We start from the raw sequence: 13,752 nt of genomic DNA, 5'->3' as shown, positions 1-13,752 counted from the left end.
TCATCTGTTAATTTCCAAGTGTTAAATTTTTTGAGACCTTCGTTGCCGGTCTTTAGCAGTATGTAATTCACTTGTTGGTCGGTTTTTATTTTGTTTATAGCAAAATATAGTTCTAACCTCTGTTTAAAAAGTTTAAATGTTTCCGCTGGATTTGGCATTTCCCAGTCCATAAACGGAATAATGTCATTATTGGTAGACATTATTATTAACGGCTATGTATTTTTTCAATAAACAGAAAATTCAATATGTCTGCCAATGTGCGAAAATCCACACGTGTTTACGGGAACACATACGATAACAACAGTTGACAAAAATTCAAAATGTCTGCTATTGTGCGAAAATCCACACGTGCTTACGGGAACACATACGACAACAACAGTTGGCAAAAATTCAAAATGTCTGCTATTGTGCAAAAATTCACACGTGTTTATAGCATATACGAGAATGACAGCAAAGTTTTATAAAATGCACATTAATGGTAAATTAATGAAAATTGGTTTACATGCCTTGTTTTGTCTTCTGTAAACGTATTTTTCCTCTCGTATCTGTTGCCGAAGTTTGTTTTTTTTTTGTTTTTTTTTAACTGTTATAAATGTTCGGTATCCATTTCACTGCCACCATGTCGTTATTTTATGTTTGTTATTATAAGTAATTGATAACCAAGTTGTGGTTTTATTTGATATAGAACTTTATTACATATTTACATAGGAAGAGAGATTGAAGGTACGTGTGTAGAGGTCTACGCCATGTTGTCGAATACGATATGTATTAGGCGGTTTACATCAATATTCATACGCCATGATTTTCTTGTTACGCGTATGAAAGTAGTTCTATGATAACACTACAGTGACTAATACACATAGTCTTACATAAGTGAGCAGTTTTGGAGAATAACTTAAGTATTGCATCCATTTTGTGCTTCCATACCTCAATTGACAGACGCGGGCCGCCACCTGCGGCCGTGTTTGAAAGTCAGGGTTTCCCGTGTATGCGCAATTACCAATGTTCCTGCCGAAGATTTGTTCAGACCTTATGTAACGGTCGCTTCAAATATAACTAAAATAAAGTTTTCATGCCATTTTATTCATTTAATGACTTACTTATTCACTACGGCGTTCGAATGCACAAGTACCAAAGGTAAATATGAAGAATTACTCCACCCTCGAAAATTCCTTTAAAATGACCATTCATAAGGTTTTCGGGGTCGCTGAAAACGAAAATAACGTTTAAAATTACGACAAACGAGTAGTTTCAAAGATATGAAGATATGAAGAAATGGGTAATCTGGAAGAAAGAGAGAGCCTGTTTCCTCCGTTTGACTATAGGTGGCGTTAATGTCTGTCCAACTGTCCACCCAGTTACGGAAGCACAGAATGTATATAATGGCACCCTTGAAATAAAAATAAATGTTTTTGTTATATTTTAATTTTAAACATGTTTTCTTTTGTTTTGTTTTTTTTGTTTTTTTTGCAAACATATTTAATTTTTTTTGTTTTTTTAAACATATTTACGTTTTTGTTTTTTGTTTTTTGTTTTTGCAAACATATTTAAGTTTTATTTTTCCAAACATTTACGTTTTGTTGCTTGTTTATTTTCAAACATTTACGTTTATTTTGTTTTTATGTTTTTTTGTTCTGTTTTGTTTTGTTTTTTTTTTGCAAGCATAAACTGAATGTTTTTGCTGTATTTTTCTTTTAAACATATTTATGGTTCAACCGTTTTTTCGTGAGTATTTTTTACGCTCTTATAACAAAAAAAAATCAAAGTTTTTTCTTTTTTTATGGACCCCCCCTTTTTTTTCTTAATTTTTCTGCACTTATTTTACCTTTTCCACGAGTGTATATATATATATATATATATATATATATATATATATATATATATATATATGCGCGTGATCAAAGAAAGAGCCCACATAAAAAAAAAACAAACGTAAATATGTTTGAAAAAAAAATAAAACTTAAATATGTTTGCAAAAAAAAAAAACATGTTTAAAATAAATATAACAAAAACATTTATTTTTATTTCAAGGGTGGCATTATATAGATTTTGTGCTTCCATAACTGGGTTGACGGACAGTAACGCCACCTATAGTTAAACGGAGGAAACAGGCTCTCTCTTTCTTCCAGATTACTAAGAAATGTTTGCCCCCCCCCCCCCTAAAAAAAGTGACCATAAAGTGAGTGCATTTCTTCATATCTTGGAAAGTACTTGTTTCCTGGAATTTTGAACGTTTGTGGTAATTTTAAAGGATTTTCGAGGGTGGAAAGAAAGCCCCCCCCCCCCCACCGAAAAAATCGTGGCCATAAAGTGGCTGTTCATTTTACGTTAAATTAATATAAAAAAGTGACCCCCCACTTTTTTAAAACTAACATTTCTTCATATCTTGGAAACTACTCGTTTGCCGTAATTTTAAACATTATTTTCGTTTTCAGCGACCCCGAAAATCTGGAAAAGTGGTAATTTTAAGGGAATTTTCGAGGGTGGAGTAATTCTTCATATTTACCGAATCAAAATAATTTATGTTGCCAATAGTAACGTTTACCTTAAACCGAACTTAAGGTTAGGGTGTGTGTGTGTGTGTGTGTGTGTTTGAGGTGTGTTTGGGTGTTTCTTTTTTAAACTAAAACATGTCCTCTTTCAGTAGATCGTAATTGCAATACGAAAAAATTATGAAATATATTAGTCTTAATTTAATTTTTAACTGGACAGTTAAAAGTCAATTTTACGTAAATAAATAAACAAACTGTGCGCGCAACTGAAAAATAAATACATCAATAAATCGAAAGTAATTATGTAAATACAAAAATTTGTTTTCGTTTTGCCAATTTCGGTTTCCGTTTCATAAGCCGAGTTTGATTTTTTTGTAGTCGACCGCTTTCGTATGTAATGTAGTCGTTTTCTTAAGTTACCCCTTCATAGGGTTTGATTCTGATATATAAGCTTCAATAATTCACGTGATTGAAATATGAATTAATCATCGACAATAATCTGCACTTATTTTGTTGAAAGCCAAACACATTTAACGAATTCAATAACTATTTAACCTTACCTAACGATTAAAATAAAAGTCATTCCATCATGGCGATTTTACACAATAACTTAAGTGTTCATTGCGAAAAAACTAAAATGAAGTATTAATAAATTTTAAAAATACAAAGCAACGAAAGGCATTTCATTTTAATCATAAAAATGAACACAAAACTAAAACTGAAATTTTTTAATATATAGTAAATACGTCCAGAAGAGTTAACTTCCCAAGTGGTCTAGTGGTTAGGATTCCGCGCTCTCACCGCGGCGGCCGGGGTTCGATTCCCCGCTTGGGAAATTGTTTTATTTTTTTTTATAATATTATGATTTTTTTATTTCGTTTTGGAATTGAAAATTTATCCTTTTAATTTCTCCGACTACTGTTCACATTTTGATGGTTATTTTCTTTTTCTCAACGTTTCTTATTCATTATTTATTTATTTTTTTTCTTTAAGTTGGAAATCTTTATTGAATTCAGGAAATCACACGGACCTATAAACCAAACCTCATAAACTAAATAATAGTTTACATAGCTAGATTGTTCTCATTAAACTAGCTATGACCAGGCAGAAGCGAGAATTAATTATAATATTATTATTAGTTATTATTGCCTATATAGAAATTATTGAAATTTGCATGGCTTCCGGGGTTACCTGTCGGGAGTAGTCCTTTGAACAGAAGTAATTTTCTTTTTATATGTATGCGCGACTTGTTGCACGAGCCTTTTCTAGTCTCGCACAAAAACACACGTTCACATCTCAAGCCATATTTCTTGTCATATACATACGCGCGCACGTACACACACATACATATATTCACATTCGCGTACATACTCACATTCACGTGCATACAGACACACGCTAACGTACACACATGTATGCACACATACGCGCACACGTATCCACATATGGACAACGTCACTTCCCTTTCAAAGGAAATCCACACATGCGCAAAAGACCACCGGAAACAACTATAAAAGCAAGACCACAAGCTGTTTCCTGCCCTTTTTCCGACTCGCCTTCCGAGCCAAGTGGTCGGCGGACCAGCCGCCTCCCTTGCGGCGCCCACGCGCCTCACACCACCTGCTATTATGTGGGGCAAAAGCTAACAGACAGTACGTACACTTTATACGCTTTCTCTCTCCATGAACTGGATTGACTTTCTCACTTTTTTTCCCCCTTTTGCTTTGGTCAATCAACCAGACAACTCGTATCTACAACTTGTGCCTGAGAACATCTCCAAGTAGCTGACTGCTAACATTGCGCGCAGCTTTATTGATGTCATCCTCTCTCTCTTTCTCTATGCCGGACTGCCATTTCTTATTTCTCTACTCTATTTCCTTTTCTTGCCGCGCGAATGTGAGATGAACACGCATTTCCTTTTCTTTCTATACCACCAGTCCCGCAACAAATGATGGTGACACCCGAACGCGAACAAGAACACGTGTTACACCTAAAACATTCATTTTTCAACAGTAAATAAACGGCACATTTATTTTATCCAGCAATTGAGTTTTGTTTCCTTCTTTCCATTCGTTTCATTATTTTCTTTTGTAGCGAGTTAGGATATTTATATCCTGGCCCGCAACATGCTAAAAGCGCATTTTTTACTTTATCGTATAAAGAAGTGTGAGACTCGTCTCTAATCAAAGGAGAATATAGCCGCCCTTTTTCTCATAGATAGCATTCATGGAAATTCATGCATCTGTGGTTGAATCGCCTTTGTGGAGAGCTTATCGTAGCTTCGCTGTAGCCACAAGTTATACTCAAACAGAATAATGGCGCGCAGCTCCAACTGTAAAACCCAGTTGTGCGTGCGGCTGTTTAAAGTTCATTTCAACTGCGTACACATCGCCTTTCTACACCCACGCAAATTCTGTGGGCATATAAACTAAATTCAACCTTTTCATGCGGACGTCTTTGAAAGCATCTTACGTCGCAAAGATGTTGTTTCTTTCATCCAATCAGATTACGAAGAAAGCAAATTTCAACAATTATTTTTTTCTGATAGTGTTCATGGAGCCGATTGAAATCTATAAAAAGGGATTTTTGCGCCAAAACCACTCAGTCGACCCCCAACCAGTATGCTGTAGACATCATCATCGACTCCATCGACGGGATGTTAAACATGCGTGCACCCGATAATTAATTTTCCACAGAAATGAACTTTTTACCCTTTTCTATCTCTCTGCTAAAGTAAGCGATGGACTTTTATGTTCGTTAATTATTCCTAAAAAAGAACTGGTTATTTCTAACCGAGAACTTTTACTTTTCTACTTCATTTCATTTTATTACCTCAGTCGCAGGAAGAGACTCAGTTAAGAAGAAACTTTCTGGTCTTCTCTTTTCACTTATTTACGATTTTGAAAAAAATAAATTTTGTGTTAAATTTAGTCATCTTTGTTTGATTGTTTAACCCCATTTTACACATTCTTTTATTCATTTTTTTTTTTTGAGTTTGCGGGACTAACAGCGACACCCGCAGTCCCACAACAAGCTTGAATTAATCCCTAGTTGGGGAATTTGAAACAAGAAAGTACTATTTTAGCTTAAATTTTTGGCATGGTCTATATTGAACCATTCAACTTTGCGGCAATATGTATAATTGCTATTCTACTAAATCTTTTAAATCACCTCGGTCAAGGAAGATTACCCAGAGGGTCACTGATAGCTCACAAAACATGCTGAGACATATCGTTTCTACAAAAATTTACCTATGTGAAGAATTAATTTCACAGAGGTATAAGACTACTTGAAAACACAAAATTCACAAAGCTAAAACCTAGAAGGTTCTCTTGATTCGGTCAGTTTTGCAGTAACTATGCATCTCAGCATGCTTTGTGAGCTAGTAGTGGCTTTATACGTAGAGGGGGTTAGATAATTGTTGGTAAAAAATTCCGATACCTTCAATCTCTAGAAGACCCTCATTCAGAATCAATTGTTAATCAATGCGCTTATCCACTGAGCCTTGGGTCTATGTTGACAACTCCAGCATAAACATTAAGAGTCCCAAACCCAGTCTTGCTTCTAGGTGTGACAGCAGCAGTGAATATTGTATTTACATATCAACTTTGATCAGATAAGTAAGTAGTTTATTTCAACAAACCAGAGAATTCCAGGACATCATATAAAAACACAAAAACACCTCTCCCTCTCTCTCTCTCTCTCTCTCTCTCTCTCTCTCTCTCTCTCTGACAAATACACGGATATGTGATACACTCTGGTCAGTCATTTGAGCCGAATGGCTCTGAACAAATAGCATGCACATGATGAGAGACTTTCACAAACTTCTCTAGACCAGTAAAGCACACACAGTCTCTCGCTAACAAGACAGAGGCAAACAATTTATGCACATGTAAAGACAGTGAAAATTAATGCACATACATTCTCTCACTAAAAAAGCAAGCACACTAATGAACACACAAATATGTACATGCCTATTTAATTTACATATGTAAATGCATATCACAACAGCCAAAATGAACACATTTGCCCAATTCTTATTTTAGCATACAAGATCGAAACAAATGTGCGCTCAACTTCCTCTTACAAAAAAATAAAAAAATCTTTTTCACCAGAACGTTCTCAGAATCTTTGAATTTTGCAATCATTACCTAAATTTATTTGCGCTTGTCTCTAACCAGTTGTTTATCCTAAATTAGTATTTTTGAACTTTTCGAAATCCAATCTACAGCATAAATAATTTAAGGCATTGATATACACCACCAACATAGACATTAATATAATCCCGAACAGAGAAAACTTATAACATTAATACACGTCACCAACATAAGTAATTTAAGACACTAATATACGTCACCAACAGAGATAATTTAAGAAACTGATATACATCAACAATATAGATATCTTAAGACTTTAATCAGTCATATGGATTGAGGTCAAACATAATATGTAAAAATGCTACAAGAATAGACTGGAACATTTACAAAACCGGGTTTAATACAACCGAAATACTGCCCTGCGTAATAATAGAGAGAAGATAAATTGGGTTTGTATTACTTTACACATAGATTCGAAAAAGTTGTCAAAAAACAAATATATAACAAATAAATGTTATCAAAGGCAACATAAGTTATTTTTCTACCAAACTGGATATAATTTTCGTGTTTTTATTCAATGTAACATGTTTATTCAACTCAAAAAGCATACAGTGTTTACCGATGTATTGGAAAATTCAAAATGGCGCCCGACTCTCTCTTTAACACGGTAAGTTCGGGAAAAGGTATTATAAATAATAAACTAGACAACATACTGTTAGAAATTCGCTCGATATATGTTACCGTGACATAGGTTGACATATATTCGGTGGGTTTTTAGTAGTATTTTGTCTAGTTTATTATTTATAACACCTTTTCCCAAACTTACTGTGTTAAAGAGAGAGTCGGGCGCCATTTTGAATTTTCCAATACATCGGTAAACACTGCATGTTTTTCGAGCTGAATAAACATATTACATTGAATAAAAACACAAAAAATATATCCAATTTGGGTAGAAAAGTAACTTATCTTGCCTTTGATAACATTTATTTGTTATATATTTGTTTTTTGACAACTTTTTCGAATCTATGTGTACAGTAATACAAATCCGATAAACTAAATAGAAACAAGCAATTTCCTTATCCCACAAAAACCTTGTGAAAGAGATAATTTTGATCTTAAAGATTTTTTTTTTTACTGTTTTTATTGCGATAAAACAAATCAAGAAATTTTTACAATTAAGTACAAGATTTTACTTTGTTTCAGTATTCATGTTTTCCAATCCAGGTTTTTGGTATACCTGATGTTGCCATATTTTGTTTTTGATAAAAAAAAATGTATTAAAACTCCCTTGTCAGAAACATCGTTCACGGAATATGAGGACTAAAGGACAAAATAAGGAAAGCAAGAGTTACAAGACTAACCCCAACGTCCACTTTTTTTTCTTTACATGTGTAAATTAAGTAGGCATGTAGATATTTGTGTTTATTAGTGATATAGTGGAAGATCCTGACACCCCCTGAGAATGGATTCCTCAGTCTATAAAAGACGCTAGCAAGCAGTAACCAATGGGAGAGAGTAATCTTGATGCTGCAGCGGGCAGTAATTGTTAAAATGTTGTTTTCCGGTATGTTTTTTTTATATACCTGTAATGTGAAATTTTTTTATTTTCCGTATTGTGCCACATTTATGACTTCTTTGTAACTGGTTCTAATTACATTGTAATTACATTTCTATTGCAATGTAACTGCTCAATATTTTCAACTGATATAATTGAGGATCCTGACATGCCTTGAGAATAGCTTACTCAGTCTACAAAGGACGCTAGCAAACGGTAACCACTGGGAGAAAGTAAGCTAATCTTGATACTCCGGCATTCAAAATATATTCGAGTGTCAATCTCTTAATTGTTATATCATATCTTTGTACAATAAACTTGTTATAACTTACTCTGTGTGTTGAGTCTTATTTCATCTGACTCATTTATATTGATTATATTTCCCAAGGGCTATATCAGTTAGTAAAAAAATGTATGTTCATTTCAGCTAGTGGCATGTTTGTTTACATGTGCATGAATTGTGTGCCTATGTCTTGTTAGTAAGAGTGTATGTGTGTGCGTCTTTGAATTTGTGTACATGTGCAATACTATCACCCATGTGCTTCATTAGGCTACAAAAGTTCCTGAAAGTCTCTCATTATGTGCGTGTGTTGAAAATAAACCTAAGGTCCACTTTTTACTTTGTTCTTGTGTGCAAACTGTCCGAAAGTCTGTGATGTATCTTATTGCTTCTTCATCTCTGTTATAATTCTGCAATTCACATCTTATGGCCTTTAAGGAATCTGTAGTTGAGATTTCCAAATTTCTTACTTCAGCAAAATTATCATGATATAGATCATCATTTTTTTTTTCCCCCCCATATTCTAGTGCTTTTCATAGTTTAGCTATTCATTGCACTTTACTGCTATTAAATACTTCAAATGGTTCTGAAATGAAAAAAAATATCAATAAATTATCAAATGTAATTTCTTATCTACTTAAGTGTAGAACAGGAAAGCAAAGTTTCGTTCATTAATTAAAATAATTTTATTGAATCATTTTCATTACTGTGTAAATAAAAGAGTAGTGGAAGAGGAAATGGTTCAACATAATAAAAGGGAGATAACTTCTTGTGTCACAAGAATTACGGCCCCTGGGGGTATCCGGCGTTTTGCTATCTCTGAAAATCTACAAACATGAACGTATGTTTGTTTTTCTGATTCATTTTAATCAAGCTGAGACTTGCAAGTATCTTACTTTAGCGAAATCGATCGGTAGTAATCGATATTTAACACATATTGATTATTTCATACACTAAATACGACAGATGTTAATGCTGAAATAACCTGGGACAATCATGTGTCCAACAGAACTGTCCTCAAGAAAGCCAACGTCACCAGCATCAAGCAATTGATCATGAAAGACCGACTGAGATAATCTGACCATATGGAGGACACTAGACTGCCAAAATAAGTGTTCTTCAGTCAACTAAATGCAGGAAATCGACCCCTCGAGGCCGCGCCCACTACTTAGATTCAAAGACCAGCTGAAGAAATCTCTAGGTGAGGCCAATATAGATCCAAACACCTTTAAAGCCGTGTCGAACAACAGACATAAATGGAGAACAAAATCAAAGTGGGTACAAGCCAATTTGGAGAAAATAGAAGAGCCAATCTAATAACCAAACGTCAACGAAGGGCCCTTAGGGCTAACCAACCACAATCACCCCCCCACACACACACACACACACAATACAATACAATGTGACCAATGACCCCGACTATTCAGCGCCCAAATTTGTTTTTTTTTTTTCAGCCACAAAATGGCTCATCATCCTGATAATGACTAAAATTTTTACGAAACTCAAAGTTTTCTCTTCTGCTTCTTTTCTGTATTGGAGTTGGGAACTATGATATTCAGATACGAATGCATCCTGACAACAATGAATAAAATAACACAATAAAAGAAAGATAACTTCTTGTGTCACAAAACCTGGAGGTATCCAGAGTTTTGCTAGTTCTGAAAATCTACAAACATGAACGTCTGTTCGTTTTTCTATTTAACACATATCACCAAATAAGACAGGTGTTAGTGATGAGTATGAAGGAAGATGAAAACTTAGAAAGTTCTGTTTGTGAAGAAGATAAAAAGAGTTGATATATGAAGAATGTGTATCGCACACAGATGTTTTTTTTTGTGGTTTTTTTTTTTTGTTTTTTTTTAACTCAGGTTCACCCCCTAACAAGGCATATCACCACTTGAACATAAGGGGCTACTATTTGGGACCATGCCCAGCAAAGATCAACAAGACGACGGTTTACATTACATTTAAACTTCTGCATGTCAGTACAGTCAGGGAAGCAGGTAGCAGGAATGGAATTCCAAAGTCTAGTTGTTCAAAGGAAGAAACTATTAGAGTAGAAAGCTTTCAGACATTAGAGGACCTCAACAATGAAGGGGTGTGATTTTGTTGCTAAGCGGGTTTGTCAGGGATATGGTCATCGAGGGGGCACAAGTGCAACGAATTCATCAGAGCACATTCCATTAAAATACTTGTAAAACAGGCACAGAGATGCAACATTCCTGTGATGGGACAGATGTTGGAACTTAGTAGACAAAGTGGGACCTATTAGATTGAAGGCACTTTTCTGAATCCTCTCCAAGAGGGAGATACTAGTGGTAGATGCACCAGCCCAGATTTTAGTCAGAGCCATGTAGAATATGTGTGTGCATGTGTGCGTGTTATAGTAAGTTCACATGTGTGCGGCTGTAGTAGCCACGTTGAGTCCATTGTGCTTCTTATCGAACAGCAGAGCTGAATGGCCTTGGGGGGATGCTTCAAGAGAAAAGTTAGGACTGGAAGAAGTGCCATAGAATGAGTTAGTTCGCTTTAATCTCTTGGCCAGCAAAGAGAAAATAGACAGTGTTAACCCTTTTTATCGACTCCCATCATGCTCAGCTTGTCTGAAAGATTGTCTCTGATTGGGCAAGCCAGAAAGGAAGATAAATGCTTGCACTGATCAGCGCCAAGTGTTGCAATATTTTTTGATATAATGAAGGGTATGATTAAAGAAAATCAGAAGATTCTATTTATAGATACTGGCGATAGGAACTGACCAATCAAATGGAGCCACGTTCTACTAGCAACCAATCAAAAACTGGAATCACTCCATAAAAATACTGGATCTTTTAGAATTCCCGCACATAATTTTTCATGTACACACGAGAAAAATCTTTGCTCTTCATCTGCAACTTTTGAAGTTCAAGACTTATACAGATTAGCTACCACCAAAAACTTTATTTTTCATCTGAGGACTATGCAGATTAGCTACCCATCAGAAACTGTTCTAAAATTAAATATGGCTTTCAATTCAAAACTTAGAAACCAAACACAGACTTAAAATCATAAATCGCAAGCTGTTGCTGCTGTGGTCGTCTGTAAACGCTACTATTTCTACATAAAGTTGTTTCTTTTAACTTTATTAAAACTTTATTAAGCACAATTCAGCATGATTTACAAAAATATACTTTTACTTACAAAATGTGTTACATTGAACTTAATGCACGTATAGCCCATCAACAAAATGACGCCAAGCTACCCAATCGGTAGCAAAATTCCACCCCTTCACTATAGACATACTTTGATGCGGGAAGATTTTCTACTTTAAAATCTTTCTTTAGACAAATAGCCTTTAGAATTATCTCCATGCTCCCCATTTCCTTGACTGAAACAGCATAAAGAAATTTAAATGTAAGGTGAACAATCATCTTGCTATCCAACGCCTCACTTAGTTTGTCCTCTTATAAATTTGACCCTTATCACATTAACCACTGCTGAGTGCTTATCTCTGGTTATGAACAAGCAACAAACCAAAAGAATGAATAAAACCAATCAACTCCGACTATAAAAATGAAACATTTATTTTTACAAAAACAAAAACAGCCAAATAACATTTATAGATAAATGCAGTTTTGTTCGTACTGATATAACAAGACTTGAACACGAATATTAAGCCTATAACGTCTGAAAATGCAAGGGGAACAACTCTTATTAACTTAGAAATCAAATGCAGATGAGTTTAAGAATGTAAGACAATGAGAAATTATAGAGAAATCTTTGTATTTGTCCAAAATTCAATTCTTTAGTTGGTACAAGAAATTTTTGAAGTTCCTTTTTTTTTCTACTTGGGAGTCAACATTTATCAAGCCTGAAGGCCACTCAAGAATAAGGGTTAATGAATATAAGGTGGTAGTATAGTAATCATTAATGGTGTACGAGGGGCGTGCAATAAGTAATGCCCTTGACCTACTTACTATAGCAGTAGAGCAACGAAACTTGGCACAGTTATTAGTCTTTCTCTATATAGGAACCAACCAGAGTTATGTATTTATCCCATCATTTGATGCAGCTCTGGAGATCGTTTTTGTAGAATACCCCAGGTTGGTCCTCCAACCACGTAACTTCATGACGTGACTTCAGAAATCAAGGCTGCATCATCTGGGAAACGCTTTCCTTTCACAACTTCACGGCTGGGAAGAGGCGAAAGTCAGAGGGCGCAAGGTCAGGAGAGTAGGGAGGATGGGGAAGGATTTCATAACCACACGCTCGTGCTTCTGATCTGGTGACATGCGAGTTGTGAACCGGAGCGTTGTCCTGCAGGAGGAGGGTACCTTTGTTGATCTTGCCCCGCCTCTTGATTTTGATAGCTTCTCTTAATTTCCTCCAAAATGAAGCATAATAGGCTCCTGTAGTTGTGGTACCCTTTGCCAGGAAATCTGTCATCACTACTCCGTCCTGGTCCCAGAAGACTGTCAGCATGACCTTGCCAGCGAAGGGCTGCACCCTCGCCTACTTTGGAGGTGGTGAGTTCAAGTGCTTCCACTGCATTGACTGGATCATAGTGATGGACCTAAGTTTCATCCTGTGCAATCAGTCTTTTGAAAAACTTTGACTCATCTTCTTGGCACATCTCCAAATTCATCCTCGAGCACTCGACGCATTCTCGCTTCTGGAATGGTGTGAGCATCCTGGGAATCCATCTGGCAGACACCTTATGCATATGCAAATGGTCATGAATGATAGTTTCCAAAGACCCTGTACTAATCTTGACATCTTGGGCTATTTGGCGAATAGTAATGTGCCAATCTTCCAAAATGGCAGTCTCAACTTGACGGACAGATGCTTCATCAATGGCAGAAGGGGGGGGGCGACCAGGTCTCGGAGCAGTTTCCACAGACTTCCGGCATGTTTACAAGATTATATGATGAGTTATTATCACCATAAGCTTCTTTCATTTCATCAAAAGTCTCCTGTGATGTGCGTCCTTTCAAATACAAAAACCGGAACACTGCTCAACATTCAACAGGCTCCATTTCACACCTGACTCAGTTCAAACACCTGTAAAACAGAAACCACAATTAGTTCAGAGCTGTAATTTGCCACATAACCCGTAGAGATATAAATCATTGCACATGCAAAATTTCAGCTAGATCAAACAAGTGGAAGTGGGTCAGGGGCATTACTTATTGCACGCCCCTTATAATTTGGGTAGACTTTGATTATTTATATGGACGCCTCAACAAAAACTTGATTACTTTGGATTTGAAGGTTACCATGTGGTATTCAACCGGGAAGAAGGTCAGTGAAACAGTGTTTCACAGGCGGCTAGTTCTGGGAAAGAAACTTTGT

The 13,752-nt window shown here is 35.7% G+C and overlaps 1 protein-coding gene and 1 non-coding gene across 4 annotated transcripts in view; both read left to right on the top strand.

The window, feature by feature from the left end:
- LOC145276799 (baculoviral IAP repeat-containing protein 7-B-like) overlaps window positions 1-13,752 on the top strand; it is a 122,380-nt gene that overhangs the window by 32,533 nt on the left and 76,095 nt on the right. The window lies entirely within an intron of this gene.
- On the top strand, window positions 3,256-3,327 carry Trnae-cuc (transfer RNA glutamic acid (anticodon CUC)). The gene has a single exon. It is a non-coding gene; the product is annotated as a tRNA-Glu (tRNA).

Source organism: Euprymna scolopes, chromosome 5, assembly GCF_053919585.1.
Source record: "Euprymna scolopes isolate OS-2025 chromosome 5, ASM5391958v1, whole genome shotgun sequence".
NCBI classification, from domain to species: Eukaryota; Metazoa; Mollusca; class Cephalopoda; order Sepiida; family Sepiolidae; genus Euprymna; species Euprymna scolopes.
This window is presented reverse-complemented; position numbering and strand designations above follow the sequence as displayed.